Source organism: Dermacentor silvarum, chromosome 1 (assembly GCF_013339745.2).
Source record: "Dermacentor silvarum isolate Dsil-2018 chromosome 1, BIME_Dsil_1.4, whole genome shotgun sequence".
In the NCBI taxonomy this organism is placed as follows: Eukaryota; Metazoa; Arthropoda; class Arachnida; order Ixodida; family Ixodidae; genus Dermacentor; species Dermacentor silvarum.
In genome coordinates, this window is record NC_051154.1 from 185,845,113 (window position 1) to 185,861,099 (window position 15,987).

Consider the following 15,987-nt stretch of genomic DNA (forward strand, 5'->3'; position numbering starts at 1 on the left):
GCCCGGGCTGAAAAAAATCGGCCCGTGCCGTGCTCTAAGCCACGTTAAGTATGAAGCGGGGAAGGCATGCTTGGTTTTTCCTTTTGAGGCCTCGCGGCATAATAAAGACACAAGATGGATCAATTTTTATATAGTTCTGTACTGAGGGCTTGCATCTCTCCAGGGTGATGGCTGCAAATGCCAAGCGTGTGCGGATACCAATGTTGTCACGTCTTTTTTTAAAACAGCTGTATGAAGCATTTCTTTCGAAGTGTCGTGTGCAGCTTTGACATCACAGTCAGGCTCGACGTTGTCTTGTATACCGCAGTGGGCTGGTTACCACCGCAACACAACGTTGTCATGTAGTTCGCAGGTTTTGATGCATAGGCGCCTGATATCCATGACGAGCTGTTCTTGCGTGCGGGGAGATTTCAGGGACTACAGTGCCGCTCTTAAGTCGGTGAAGATGGCCCAAGACTCAGCTCTCTAGTCTGTGATGTAAACAAAAGCTGCCCGCAGGGCAGCTTGTTCAGTGGCTGTAGCTGAAGTGCGGTGACTGAGAGTGGCAGAGGTGGTAACACTCGCAGACGGAATGAACACACCAATGGTAGATTATGCAGATGTAACGGAGCAATCGGTGCAAATGTGGCGGTGAGCCGTGTAGTTGGTGTTAATATGCTCTAGAGCAAAATATGTCAGCGCTGGTTCGGAAGTATTTCTCTTGCTCTTTAAGCCAGCACTGAGGTGACAAGTGACCTTGAAGGCAATTTCCATGGTGGCTCCATCGGCATAAAAGGGTTTTGACAGTTCGTCGGGAGTAAGCTCCGTACCACTGGACCACTGCCTAAAGCATGCGGATGTCCCTTCACTCTGGCACCAAAGCACATATGAACTCAAAGAAACTCCTGCTCCGAAAACACTGGAACTGGAGGGCATCTTCTTTCTGCAAGCTGCGCCAAACGAAAGAAAAGGCTGCGCTAGAAATTGCCTTGTTTCAGACGCCCGATAGGGACGTGACCGATGAGAAGCAATCAGGATAGCAGGAAGCATATGGGAAGTTTATCATTTTAGAAAGCTGAAATATGAGAAGATAGAGTCCACGGCCGGAACAGCCAAAGTATTGGCGGTGATGAGCTAGAATAAGTAAACTATCAGCGCCTGCAGTTACATCAATTGCACCACCGCAGCCGCGCTAGCTTTTAGACTGAATATGTTTCTACCGCTTCGATCCCTCAGCCTCAAATCATGGACTTGCGTCCTATTGGAACAATCCATTCACTCTCTGTTCGTGGTGTACCGATGGAATTGACTTTCCATTAACTTGGCAATTTCGGAAGAAGCTTATCTTCTTGCGACAGAGACTGATACTCCAGGCCATGTCGTCATAGCCTCGACTACTTGCAGTTTCGTCAGATTCGGTAGGCGTCCACTTCTGATAGCTTAGTGCAAGCCATTTATTTTTTTTTATTTCTTCGTTTTTTTTTCTTTCGTATTTGCTCTCACACTTTGTTCGTTACAGTAGCAGAGAAGACTGCCCTAAGCCGTTGTACAAATTCTCAATCATTCCCTCGCTGTGGGTAGACAACAATTGTTGCGAAACAAACCTTTCGTATGCCTTTGCGTATAAAGCAATATAAAATCTCTGTCTCTGGGTTAGTGCAGTCCGTGTCTGCAAAGAACAAAGCAGGTTTCGAAATGCCCGTAATCGGATGGCCAGAGTTGTCTTTTGGAAATTACTTACTTTACTCTCATGTAGGGCACTTGCGCAAGTAAACAACAAGATTTCAACAAGATTGAAAGCATCATGACAGCGCTGAAATGGTCTCCTCCCATAGTACTTAACGCCGATTCTATAGCTGCAGAGCATGGGCTGTCGCACACGCACAGCTTGCTACGAAAAAGGGGATAGGCATCTATTTGCATTAGAGGCATACTCCTGTATTCGTCTCGAGGCGGGTCCTGCGGAGCGATTCGGAAATTTTCTTTTGCTGCCCGACAGTGGGCTTTCGGTTTTCGTCGTTGAGCACTTTATGCCTGTGACTCGTGCAACAGCCTCGTTAGGGCGTTTCACAACTCCATCATTTTTCCACCTTGCAGAGTGTAAATTATGTCCTTCGTTTTATTTAGGTGCATTATTTTAAAACCTTATTTAGTATACTTTTATTATTTTTTACAAAATGCGACTGATTAAAAAAAATCAGCAGCGCGATATTGTATACAGTAGAAGCCATGCGGATAATTGCCACGGTACAAACACCGCATATTCACGAAGTGAAAGATGATGAGTGGGCGAAGCACCGGGGATCATTTGGGTAACCGTGAATCCCCCGTACATTGTCCACTCGAACATGCAAATGAATGACAACGCATGTGTACAGTATGTAGAATGTTGTTTTATTGGTCGTATATGGTACTTAGGCGCGGACTTCGTTTTCCCTTCATTAAGACTGCCTTGTGATCAGTGCAGCAGCACGGCGACGCCGGCAAGCGGACCCAGAGGCGGCGAGAGCGCGGGAAGCGGCGGCAAAACGCCGGAAGCGCTCTCCGGAACCGGAAGCCAGTTTCCGGAAGATGTATGTATATGTTTATGTACATATATATATATATATATATATATATATATATATATACTGTACAAGCGTACAGTACATACAGCGCTTATATAGCCCTTGTGCACCGCAGCGCCCCTAGCGGTCTCCAAGCAAACCACAGCTATGGACACCGGAGGACGACGAGAGACAAGGCTCGGCCCTAAGGTGCTTCGCGCCTAAAAAGCAGAGCTCATCTTTCACGCTAGCATGCATCGAGCCCTGGTAACGAGCATGATCGCATAGCCTTCGTGAAAGACTTCATGTTGAGGCTCGGCTATGCGTATTGCCTCAGCCAACAGAAGTAAAAACAAAGTTACACTTTCAAACCTCAATGCCCTTGGAACGGGCATTATCACTAAAGGCGTAGTTCCACGGAGAATCCAGTGGACAGGAAGGACTAGGTAAGTGTGCAACCTTCAGAGAAACACATAAACCCCGCTGTGCACCTAATCCGAATGTGCATTGCGCTGTAAGCCTTGAATGGGGGAAGTATGCTCGCGTCGCTATTGAACCAACGCCATATTCTAAACTATATCCTTCCGCGTTCCATATTCGCTTATCCATGTGTAGCTGTTCCTACGTGGTTCTCTCGCTCTCTGAGCACCTTATATAATCTCGCAGCCTTAAGTTTTTCTAACTGTGCGTAGACAAGAAAACAGCGATTGGAAGTAGCAGCGAATTTCCCACGAAAATATATTGCAGCTGAACCGCAGATGCCCATTCCCCTATAGCATTTTCTTTGATATCATTCATGCCTGTTCATTCATTCAAGTTGGTGAAGCGAGTCGTCGTTTCCACAGTTTCCACCCTCACAAGTGCCCTTATTCAATCTTGTTGTGGGCAGGCATTTAGAAACTGAAGCACAGGTCCCACGGATCACCGAGGTTCGGTGCCGAAGCGCCTACTGTGCTCACCACCTAATGACAGAGCTGCACAGGGGGAAGAGCAAGAAAGGGGACAAGAATTGTCGAATGAGCTATGACCGCGTACATTTGTGAGGTATCACATTTGCTCACGAGGCCAGTATACCAGCCCGTGCGCACGTGAAATGCACTCGCGGTCTGCCTACTCTCGGGCACCTTGCTCATGCGTTTTTAGTTTTCGAAGCTGCCACCACGGCACCAGTGGTTTTCATATAGCTTCTGCAATTAGCTCAGCAGCGCGTTCGGGTATTTGCGAAAATTATATCCAGATGGCGCTCGCATCCTAGGCAGGTCAAATTGGGACTTCGCCTGCTAATCCGTTTTGGGACACGCGCTGCACGTCGGGGCAATAGCAAACAATTAATAAAATAATAAAAAAGGTGCTAGGGCCTTCACATTTTAATAAAAGACCACTTATATTGCCCTGGAAAAACGTTCTTCCAGCAATGCATTTCTGTTTAAAAGTGAAGCCGACTTTAAGGGGATCGGTGTAAGCTTGGTCTTTGTAAGCTGGCTTTCCCACGTTCAGTGTTGCAGTGAATGAAGCCTACTTGCCGTATGCGAACGGTGCGATGCGAACGGGTCCCGATAACGCTATCGCGCTCTACTCTTAAAGGCGAAGCTTAAGGGTCCTCAAATTTTTTCGGCATAATTATTGAGATCGGCTGTTGGTTTCGACGCCCCTAGGAGTACAGAGATGGCACCGAGCCGCAAAAGTGGTTTAATTTCAAGTTAGCAGATTTAGCATTAGCACTAGCATTAGCACTGGCCCCCATTAGCACTGGCGATGCATTGACGATGCGGAACGTCATAAAGGCCGAATTGTTCACTGCATCATCAATTATCTATTCCGCTCTAGTACGGTACGTGATGACGGTGGCGAGCAAACGCCAAATAGACGCCGAGCAGACGATGTTGGCTAAAGAGTCCCGCAGATTCCACAATGTCGCAAGGAACTACTGTGATAGAGTAGAGCTGCGCCACCGGCATATGGCATGAAATGCCAGGAGAAATAGAGCTGGGGACAACGTTCATGCACTCTTCTCCTATAGCCTACTGACTTTTCCGACTGAGTTATCGGCTTCTATTCTTCACAGTTAGATGAAATCATTTGTAGAATACAATATACGAATATTTCGTCTTTATATCATCTAGGCATTGAGCTCGAGTTTTTCTGGAGAATATACTAAGTATGGCGCATGAAAATACCCGCGGCAAAGAAATAGTGCAGCAAAGAAACAGCAAGGGTGAAGCATCTATAAGACGAAACCGACAACTACACGACATGTACTCTTGGGGGCGACATAGCGTGTGGAAGGACACATCGGTAAGTGCCTTTTCAGAGACGCAAGTGATCACCCACATAGTGAGCATGTTTACCCCGCTTACACCGAAAACAGGCCGCGCGGCTCAACATTACAATCTGGAAGAATTCTTGTTCCAACTGCTGGCAGTGTTATTTACTTCCACGAGGCGCACATCCAGCATGACAAACAAAACTTCAATATAACGCGGATTGAGCGAATCTAACCTTCAGAAGTAGACATAGAACACATCAAAACAAACAAAAAAGACACGTGGAGAAGAAATGGTATTGTCGCCACTGTTGGCTACTTCTTGGAAAATGTACCGGCTGTACCACCAGTACAACGTTACCCATTTCCAGTCGAATAGCTGTCTGTCGCAGCTTTACGAAAGCGTATTTTCTGCTATTTTCCCTTCCTGAAAAAAAAAAAAAACACGGTCTGAGTTTTCGATATACTGACGTAACAGTTGAGAGGTAGTGATAATATCATACAAGCGCATCTTAATAATAGAGCATTTTTTATAGCTTTTCAATGTATTAGTGTGTGTGTGTGGATTAGTTTTCCTGGAAAAGGAAAATGGAATACTCGGAAGCGCATTGCTCCCAGTCTCTTCCCCTGCCAAGCCCCAATTAAACCAATATATTGACTTAATGAGACAGTAATAAACATGAATCAAGAGGTTCAACTAGCCGATGAAGGTGTACTATTTCGCCTTTTACTTTTTTTGCCTGACACACACGACAGGGATGTATTATTCTGAAAGCATTGTTCTCCTTCGCGCACTTCAGTACACGAGTTTTCGCTAATATGATTGCAACAGAAGACTCAAACGTACCTGATGGAATTCGTTTACGTTTACCTAAGAATTCCTTTCGTATATATATTGCCTGTAGAATTAATCGTTATTCACGCTATTAAGTAATGTGCGGGTCTTTTATACAGGAATGAATGGTTGTTTAAATTTTACTAAGAAGTAATGTAATTACCAATTTAAATGACGACTTTCTGCCTCAGTAAGAAGTAGCCTATGGTATACGCACTGAGACACAGTAACCTTGCTTTAGAAATTCTTAATTTCAGATGACACCAATAGCTAAAATTTATGGTTTACGCTATTACTTTTCACCGTCGTTACTTAAAGATACAAAATGCACAATCTATCGATGCTAGTTGACTGCAGAATTATTCGACGTGGATTGGTTAATTATCCTTGCTATCAGTATATTCAGTAACCTTGTTTGCTGAAAAAAGGCTTCTATATTGAATGAGTCCGCTAAAAGTAATGTTCCTGCTATGCAATAAGCATTCAGCTCGAAGCTAAGCAGTTTGTTGTAACGAGGTTTTACTATATACGGGTCTTCCACCAGATCAGTATGACACGCAATTATGTGAGCTTATCTGAATATGGGTTTCCAGTAATTCTGACTTTCGCGATTGGTTGAAGCATGCATATTTATTTCTCGTTACTGTAGACAAACGGAATTTTGCGTAATTAATCAGCATTTCTTTAACGACTTGTTAACATTTCGCCGTCCCCCATCATTATTTTCCCTATTGTAGCCTCCTCCTTTTTAACAAGGCACTTTTTGCTTGCTTTTTGCTGTGCTTGCTTTTTGTGAATTGCCTTTACAGATGTACTGCAATGCTGACAGGAAGGTCATGTCAAGGACATCTGAGGATTTGCCTGGGCCCCTCACTACAAGCGTATAATGCATACCACAGTATTATTAAAGAAAACGTGCTAGCGACAAGGGCACATAATTTGTTGGCGGAACATCTCCTGGTGGATCGGCAGAACAAAGCTTTTTGGAGCAACAAGAATGACATTCGAAGCATATAAACCAGGCACGCGCGACTTAAAAAGCAAAATAAAAAGACAAGCTTCAAGTGGATACGTCTTGCAAGCTCACCGGCTACAATTCCTAAATTGCAATATGTGCTATTAAGTAATTATTTAACAAGGTATTTAGTGATCTTTTGTTCATTAGTTGAATATGTGTTTCGATTTATCCTGCCAGTAATGTCCGCCTCTTCGAATAATTCAGCTCAAGAACAGCGGAAGCGACTGCCTGGTGGAAGACTCCTGAACCACAGCTTAGGAGATATAAAAAAGAATGGCCCCGTCTTGATTTGTCAGTGGGGACTAACGTTCGCTGATCAAGCAGTATTGTGCTCCAAATGGCAGTCGCAGGAATGTCGGCGGCACTCCCTGCACGTACTGATAACGAACAACCGATAACGAACACGCTGTGAATCGCAGCGGTGTCGAGATGCTTCAGGCGAGGAAAGTGCCACCAAGCTCAGCTGTCGTTTGCATTCCTCTCTATGCGCACCCCTTCGTGTCTCATTAAGACGTATATATCTATGTGTTTTTATGACTGCGTTTGATTTAGAGCTTAAACATTTTCGAGAAAGGCATGCGTGGAATGAACTCCCTTCTTATTGTGTGCAGCCATATTGAAGATACATAATAGAAAATGTGGCCAAAACCAATTTCTCCCGGTCGTGGCTTCCCACATTTCTTTTTCATCACACTGGGGATCATCTATCGGCTTTGCGCCATTTACAAAACGACTTGGCGCAACGAGTCGACTTTGGGCGGAACAAATGCTGGCAAATCTTAGCAAGGCTAGAGCCGCATGTTGGTCAACGACAACGCTAACAATGAATCTACTTTTGTCTTACCTTTAATGTGGAAGTTGCGTATAGATCACGGTGTTCGTGAGATTCGTGCGCCGTTGTATGCAGCATACGCTGGTGACGATCAGGCAATGCATTTCTTGCTTTAGTGCACAATAAAACATCTTAGAATACTGGTCACTGTGTACTGTGCGGTTGTAACTCTCGTTTACACAGGAAAATTACACTTTATGAATTTGCTAAGTCATGAAACGGGCTCTGCCATTCCAAATACTTGCAACATTGGTCATTTAAGCAAAGATTGCACTACATACAACATTGTGGTGGTGCGCACTTATATATGAGGTGAAGTAATTGTATCCCTTTAGCGTTAAGTCGAGGCGTTTTGCCGAAACGAAGATGACCAGCGCTGTGGACGATTACATTTTTGATCGGCTTAGAGGAAGCGCTAAGTTTCGGAAGCCGCCAAGAATTGCCTGGAAACACTGATGTTTCCTAGCCAGCCGCACGAGATATTGCTGATGAGGAGTCAATTGCTAGCCATACATGCAAGAAAAATTTAAATAATGAAATTATCGGGTTTAACGTACCAAAACCACGATCTGATTATTAGGCACGCCGTAGTGGGGGACTCCGGAATAATTTGGACCACCTGCGGTTCTTTAACGTGCACCTCAATCTAAGTACAGGGGTGTTTTCGCATTTCGCCCCCATCTAAATGTGGCCTCCGTGGCCGGGATTCGATCCCGCGACCTCGTGCTTAGCAGCCCCACACCATAGCCACTAAGCAACCACGGCGGGTAGATGCAAGAAAGCCCCTGCGAATTTGTAGTAGGCTTTTATAAAACTTGCCAGAACTTGTGCGTAGTGCTGGTTCTCAGGTACGGTTATGGAGCCATGCAACGCTGTTTTAGGGTGGTGACCGCCTTTGTAAGGGTACTTGCCGTCGCCAGATAAATTGGTGGGTTAAATGTGGGGCACAAAATGACGGAAGACCAGCCGACAGACCACGTTTCCCGCAACCCTTGATGACGTGAAACTAATTAACTTCTTTTAAAAAACTTTGGCCTCAGCAGCCAGAGACATATGGCGTGTATGAGCGCAGTACACGGCATGTCTACGTTTTAGTTAAACAGGCTAGTAAGCGCAGTCTGTATCAGAGTACACTTCGAAAAACACCCTTTATATAATACGTACAAGTGGAAGGCAATGAAAATGCTTAATGCAGTTCACATTCTTAGCGCGAGACAATGCTACCACGAGCACGCCACCATGCCTTATAACTTGTTGATTTATATAAATGTGTCGCACGACATGCAATAGAAAAATTAGTTTGATGTATTAAAATAAAAGTAAAAGGCAACTAGGATATTAAAGACGTATACAGGTTTCGTGTGCGCATTGGTGCAAAACTGAATTAAAGAAATTTAATAGATCGCGTGCCAACATACGTACATCAGATCGTGACAAAAAAAAAAAGAGAGAAGAAAAGAAAAGAAAAGAAAAACAGGAATGCACCGCGACTCCTAGCGTGATTGGGGACCAAAATGGCTACCCACCAAATTTGGCGGTAAATAGCGGTCAAATTTTGGTGTTGTCACCACCCTAAAACAGCGTTGAATGTAGGCTCCTCAGATATGGGTAATTCGGTTGACCTTTTTTTCTTTTTTTTTCTTTTTTGCCAGGACTAACGCAGAGTTATCTGCCTGCTAGATAACATACACTACAAATCCACGAGGGCCCATCTGTCGTGTTAACGCTCATTGCACGTGGCAGGTCTGCCTGCTACTTTTTCTCTTTATTGGGTAAGGGTGCCACCCCCCCCCCCCTCTCTATTTATTCGTACCTGCTTAAAAAAATAGGGATCCCACGCACTACTAGAATCGGCGCACATGAAATTTCTAGACGAGTTCCATTAAACTCTCACTTACTGACACGCGGTTGGGCGAACGGTCCAAGTAGAATTGCAAGTACAGGTTTGTGCACTCAGAAGTACAAAACCTGGCCTTTCACGCGTCTACTCCTCTTGCAAAGACAGGATCAATTGCCCCTCCTAGATACGACACGTATGTTTTTGACCACCCATTCCCTCTTTTTAGGGTTGCACTGAACCATACGAACGCAATTTGTGACGTGTAAACCAGCGGCACTACGCAAGTCCTTCTTCTCGAAACCACTTCAGACTAAACCACATCTATTTGTGCTTTTCCCCTCCACGCCTCAGTTGTGTTGGAGAGCCTTCGCTGCGTCTAGTCGGCGAAACAATGGTGCCAAACCGGGTGGAAGAGGCAATGAATTACAGTCCACATGCTACGCCTGAGTGACTGCAATGCAGTAGCATTATATCATAATTGCAATGCCAGCAGGATCGGCGCGCGTTACAAATCACGTTAACGAGGACACGTATGCCCTGGTGTAACCATCGGCCCACCTAGTCGCAATTTTCGATTACGGAGTCTCCGGGATCGGCCCACATTTGATTACACTATCAACGGGGTTTACTGCTAGTATTATTACTATTAATACACGTGCCTGCGGGATAGGCCCACTTTACTATCAGATGTTTCCGAGATCGGCCCACTGTACTCGGCGATACACAACACACGCCAAACCCCGGAGAGGTAGGCAAAGAAGGCTTCGCTTTAAAACGGCAAACAATGCAGCTAGCTTCCGAAAATCGGGCGTTTCTCTGGTGGTCATAGCTGCAATTATTATTTTAAGTTAGAAAGTTGTCTATTAGTTTTAATGATGCTCAATGTAATTACTTATTACGAAAAAGCAAACAGCTATGTAAACTCGCCTGCATTTACGATGCGCCCTCCGACTTAATTAAATCATGTTCCTTTTTAGATCGGCCAACCCGTACATGTCAACGCCGTTGCTGGTGCGCGCCCGACCACCACGCGACGGGTGCGCGTGGTGCGCAGACTAGCTGGCGCCACATGCGGAACGCGAGCAAATCGCCGCCACCCTTCGGGCCCTTCGCATAAGTGGACGCTCTTTAGTTCGTGGACGGCCATTACAAGGGCGGTCCATTTATCACGCAATCAGCTCGTCGAGCTCGAAAACCGGCACACCGATGCGGTATCTTACACCGGCATGTTGAATACGCACTGCGATGCACACGGCTAAGCGGGAGGTGTGCAGCGTGGCAACGTGATGGGCCGAGAGGGGTCACGCAATTGCGCAGCGTATATTTGCGGGCTGTTCCACATTCGCAGCAGAGGCTGAGCGCTGTGCCGTATTTAGTTTAATCTGGATCCCAGTCCGGCCCTACTTGTGCGCACTGCTCTCCGAAGTGCACTCTGTTATGCAAAACGCAGCTGATACTTCGGACGAAGAAGACGTGGCATAGTTGACCTCCATACTCAACCGCGGTGGTCCATACGCGCCGACGTTGACTGTGTTGTTTGCGTTGCCACCACTTAGGTTTGAAGCAAAACGCAAAAAAAAAAAGAAATGGAAAACATCCCTTTGCAATGTAATAATTCTTGAATACGAACGATACATATATGGGCGACAACGAACGCCAACCCAAGTTTTCCACACACTCCAATACAAGCGTCATAGTCACGTACACGCTCTAATAAAAGTATGTTCTATTCTTTTTCTCTTCGCTACTGCACACCATATTACACACATATAGAGAGGCAGACGGCACCACGTTGAGGTGTTCACTACCGCCTTGTGCATTAGGAATTGCGAACGAGCCGCACTGCGCCGACAAAATGGTTTTCAACGTATAGCCATATATCGCTTATTATTCCTTGTAGATGTTCGTATGTCTCGCCGCCAGTGCACTTAAGAGGCACAGCGCACCCATGCACTTATTCCGCAGCTTTTTTTCTTGTGTGTGTGTGTGTGCGTGTGTGCGACCTGCAGGGTCCAACAGCAGAGCTCCGCTAATGCGATATATTACCCGCATTGCACATTATGGTCTTCCGTCATCCACGCAAGAGGCCACTGGTTGGTGTCGCCGCCCAACCCCGTCTCTCGTTCACGTGTCATATAGTAGGTCCGCGCATTAGGCCAACTCGCGGGCCCACCTGAAAGCGGTCGCCAACGACAGCCGGGCGTGTCTCTGGCACTGGAAAGGCAGGCACCGCGGTATGCCGGCCGCGCGATATACCCCGTTCCTCGATTACAGGAGCGCTGATCCCACGGGCCGAGAGGGAGGACTGGCGCGACGAGGATCGAAATTGCCAAGAAGCGGCACGGACAAGGGCATTCCGCCGAGGGCTTTGAAGAGGAACGGGACTTGAGCGGAACCCTATAATTGAATAGCCTGGAATAAAACAGAGAGCGAAAATGGCGAACGACCCGCCGATGGTCTGCCGGCGGTTCCTGTATGTAACCGAGGCGTCAAGCTGAAACAAAACAAGAAATGTTTCGGTGGTGGCGTGTGTACCGGTCATGTATGCATAATACTGTTCGCGCCCCTTTCGGCACGCCCCGCATAGCGAGCAAACATCCTCGCTCAGGGGCGGAAAAGAAAGATCTAAACATTTTCGTAGCCCTCAGGGAAAGGCTTGTTTCGCTCGCACTGCGCGAATGCTATACCTGGCCACTATATTCCAACAGCCCGTAAACAGCTATACATTTCGGAATTCGGGTGGATTTATTCACTAGCGGAAAATTATAGACGTGCTGTTTAATGGAAGCAAAAAATAGTGTGAATTATGTACACTGAGACCTTGAAAGAAAGAGACATTTTAGAGAGGAGCCTACCTTTATTATAGTCGACGTACTTCTCTTCCCAACTAAAGTCCTTATTTTTTTTTCTTTTAGCTCATTGCGTGGGGACTATACTTATTCCTGGCGTTCACCAGTTCGCTGCTTGCTGCCGTGAATTTTCACTCGCTCCTGCTTCTGCGCCGCAAAAAAGAAAAAAAAAGAAGAAAAAAGAAATGGAAAAATAATGATCTAACTGGAACAGCATTTCTAAAGTGTGTCTTTGCCTATCCCACCGGGTTCTGCGTGGCCGCTGTTGGCTGAGTCGGTCAGTATTTCGGCGTGTATATATATATATATATATATATATATATATATATATATTTACCCGGAGGTTATATGTACGCCGAATGAAAGTAGCAGTGAAGGGGCCTATATGAGCCTTGTATGCTGATGGACAATCTAGTAAAAGTAAGCACACTGTGTTCTGCTTAACAAAAAAATAAATTTCTTTTTAAAACCTAAACAAATCATGAGCGTTGAACTTGCATTTTCCTTTTATTACTCGTCATTTTAGTCTCTTCTCAATATTCTTGCATATATGAAAAAAGTAAAACATCGTCTTTACACTACACAATTTTTTATTCTAGATTTTTTTGTATGTATGTGCGGGGGGGCATTTGTAGCTAGCTTTTGCTCACATTTATTTATTTATTTATTTATTTATTTATTTATTTATTTATTTATTTATTTATTTATTTATTTATTTATTTGCATACCCTAAAGGCCCAGAAGGGCATTACATAGGGGGGGGGGGGGGAGGGGGTATTGAAACGGGAATAACGAAAGTAGTCTCACTGCAGGTGAAAATGGCCATGCAGTAGACACAAGAATGCCGGTCCAAATATAGCATGGTGAGCAAAAACTAAAAGCAACAACGTGTAATACTAACACAGATAAAGGATAAGTGCACATCGTATCCTACAATGTAAACATAAACAATGTAAAAATATAAAATATAAAAACAATGTATGTACACCTTATACCTCCCTTTCCTTTTCGTATCCAATGCTCTTCCCCTCGCATAGAGAAACCGTTCAGGTTGAACTTCTTTTATTCAGTAATTACCACCATGTCGACGCAACCGGTTCATCTGGGATAATTTAATTCGCTGCTTACTCTCTTTTTTGAAGTCGGTAAAGAATAATAATCCACGCATCAATTATCCGTGAACTTATCAACAATGTGCCGGCAATATCATCGAAGTAGATTGTATATTCGCCACTCTAATGTTGAAGAATTGCTCTTCTGGTCATAAACGTATGCAGTGACAAGCTGCTCGACGATCAAATTACCCGAATATATTGAACATGTTCTCGTTTATTTCCTAGTATAGCTTGACGCATGTGCGTTTGTCAGTACTTGCTTCTGCAAGCGCTCATAGTAGCCCCGTTCCGCGCTGATAAGAGAAGGGGTAATGATACGGCCCCGACCAATATATCTCAATGTACCATTCCTCTATGCGCGGGTAAGGCTCCACGAGAGGTAAAAGCAAAACAAGAAACAAAAAAAAAAAAACCCCGGAAAACCAAAACAGGAGGAGGAAGATTACTTTCGCGATAATATAATAATAATAAAAAAAGAGTTTAATGGAAGCAATCGCGAATCGGTAATGGGCAGGGATCAGTTCCGAAATTAATATTGCATAGGTTAATGCAAAACGCGCTGCTCTTCTAAATTCCGCTGGGACAGCGTTCGCATAAGCAAGCGCGTACGGGCTCTTTGGAGCACCGAAGAACGGGGTGGTGCACGGCCGCAGATGAAGCCACGGCTAATATCCCGTTCCGGGGGAGATTTCTTAATTGGGCGTGCAGACACGAACGAAGCAGAAGGTGGCAGCAAGGGCTGAGCCAAGGCCTGCGGTGTACCCTGTTGCGGAGGGAAGAAAAATCACCGCGCGCTAGGGAAGGAGTATTTTGCAAAGCCATCGATTAATCGAGTGCGGCAGCTGCAATGCGCGCGTATACCCAGAAGCGCGGAGGCATTGTGTCATCACGCCGCTGACCCGGGTGCCTGATGGCTATCTTGTTTAGCGATAAAAGGAAACACCGCTTATTTCTTCCTGCGGGTTAGAAAAAGATAAAAAGCGAGAAGATAACCGCCGTGCGCGCCGTGCAATTACGAGACAAGAACAAAGCAAGCACTCCGGACGAGACAGAAAGCGCGCGCACGCTCGTAACCAACAGGCCGCCGTTTGGAACAAAGCTGCGTATAGGGGACACCCAACGTGAGCAGTGTTCAAGTTATACCCAGGCATGCGCCAAGCACGGCAGCCAGCGTTCAAAACTTGGCAGATGCAGTGTTAATGGCCATCTATTATCCGCTCGTTATTGCGTCCTCGGCGGCGGCGAGAAGGACGAGCAAAACAGCTCAGAGTGCAGTTTGGGTGCGCGTGCTAAGGCGCTGCGATCACCGGGCTTGGCTCGTCGGGGACACCACCGTGGGAGCAGTAGCTCGGGGCTCTCGTGCCCGGCTCCTTCGGCGCGTCCCATGTGCGTAGTGGCCGAATTAGCGCTGCAGGTAAGCGCGCGCGCGCGCGGAGTGGGGGTAGCACACGTTCACTTCAACAGGCTGGTGAGCGCTCGTCCCAGAGCTGGCTGTGGTGGTGGTGCCTCCCCCAGCTTTCCTCGCCTCCTCCGATTGATTACAGAGCGCGGCCACTGCAAACACAGCCGCCGCCGGCGGCGGCAGGCAACGGTGCCGCTTATCGCCTCTCGCCATCGGTGTGAAACTCGTCGCCTGACGGAACGCCATTAATTCACCCCCTAACGAGGGCCTGCGAGAAAGGCGCCGCCGCGCCCGAACGCAGGGTCACTCACGTAAGCAGCGCGAGGGAGAGAGCGAAAAGGCGAGCTTCCTTCAGGTGCACAGACGCACGCACGCCGGAGGCGAGCACTTCGCGAGCAAACACGCGCGGATGGACCACGAACGAAACACGGCCGCCGATCAGCCGGCGGGCAGCATTCGTCCGCCTCGCCCGTGGAGGGGAAGCACTCCCGTCAGGCCAAGCAGCACGTCCCATGGCTCACACAATTCTCGCACGTTCTCGTTACGTTGGTTGGTTCGAGTACCCGCATCGGGTCTCGGGGTACCAAGGAGCCACCGAATCCACCGTCTCCTTTGATTAGCGCCTTCCTGCGAATTTACAACCCAACCGAAAGTTTATCCAGCCTGAGCAGATGAAGACCGGCTAAAATTAATACCGAAAAAAAAAAAGAATTCCAGGAAAATTCATCTCACGATTAATGTCGATGTCATTTTATTAGCATTCAAGCAATGTAGTTACGCGACATGTTGCCACCACCGAAACGAGTCCTGTACGAAGCATGCGTGCAGCCGCGTTTATCTCTCGTGTTTCCCATCTCAACACCGTGCGCCATGTAGCGGTGCCCAGGAATTCGCGCGTGGCACCTGTGGGGTTTTATATTCCGGCGAGATTGTCTTAATATACATGTCGCGGCTTCATTTCGGCCCGGTACAGAAGAAATGTTCGATTTCTTTTTTTTTTTGTCATTGAAGAGCGCCTCTTACCTAAAGGCATGAAGTCAGCGGAGTGGGCCGTCCAGCGGGCCAGGGCCATTGCTGAGGATCTCGAAAGATTTTTCTCCGGCGATGGACTCCTGGCAGCCTAGCCCCGGGCACCAACAGCCATAACCGTTGGACAAATAAAGTTTATTCCTATCCTATCCAGCGGCACAGGTTGGTATCAAAGACGGTTCAGTGAAGAGTGGTTAATACCAAGTGGCGCATGCCCCGTGACCCAAGGTTGCGTCAAAGTGGTTCATTGAAGAGTGACGCACACCCTGTGCCACATAC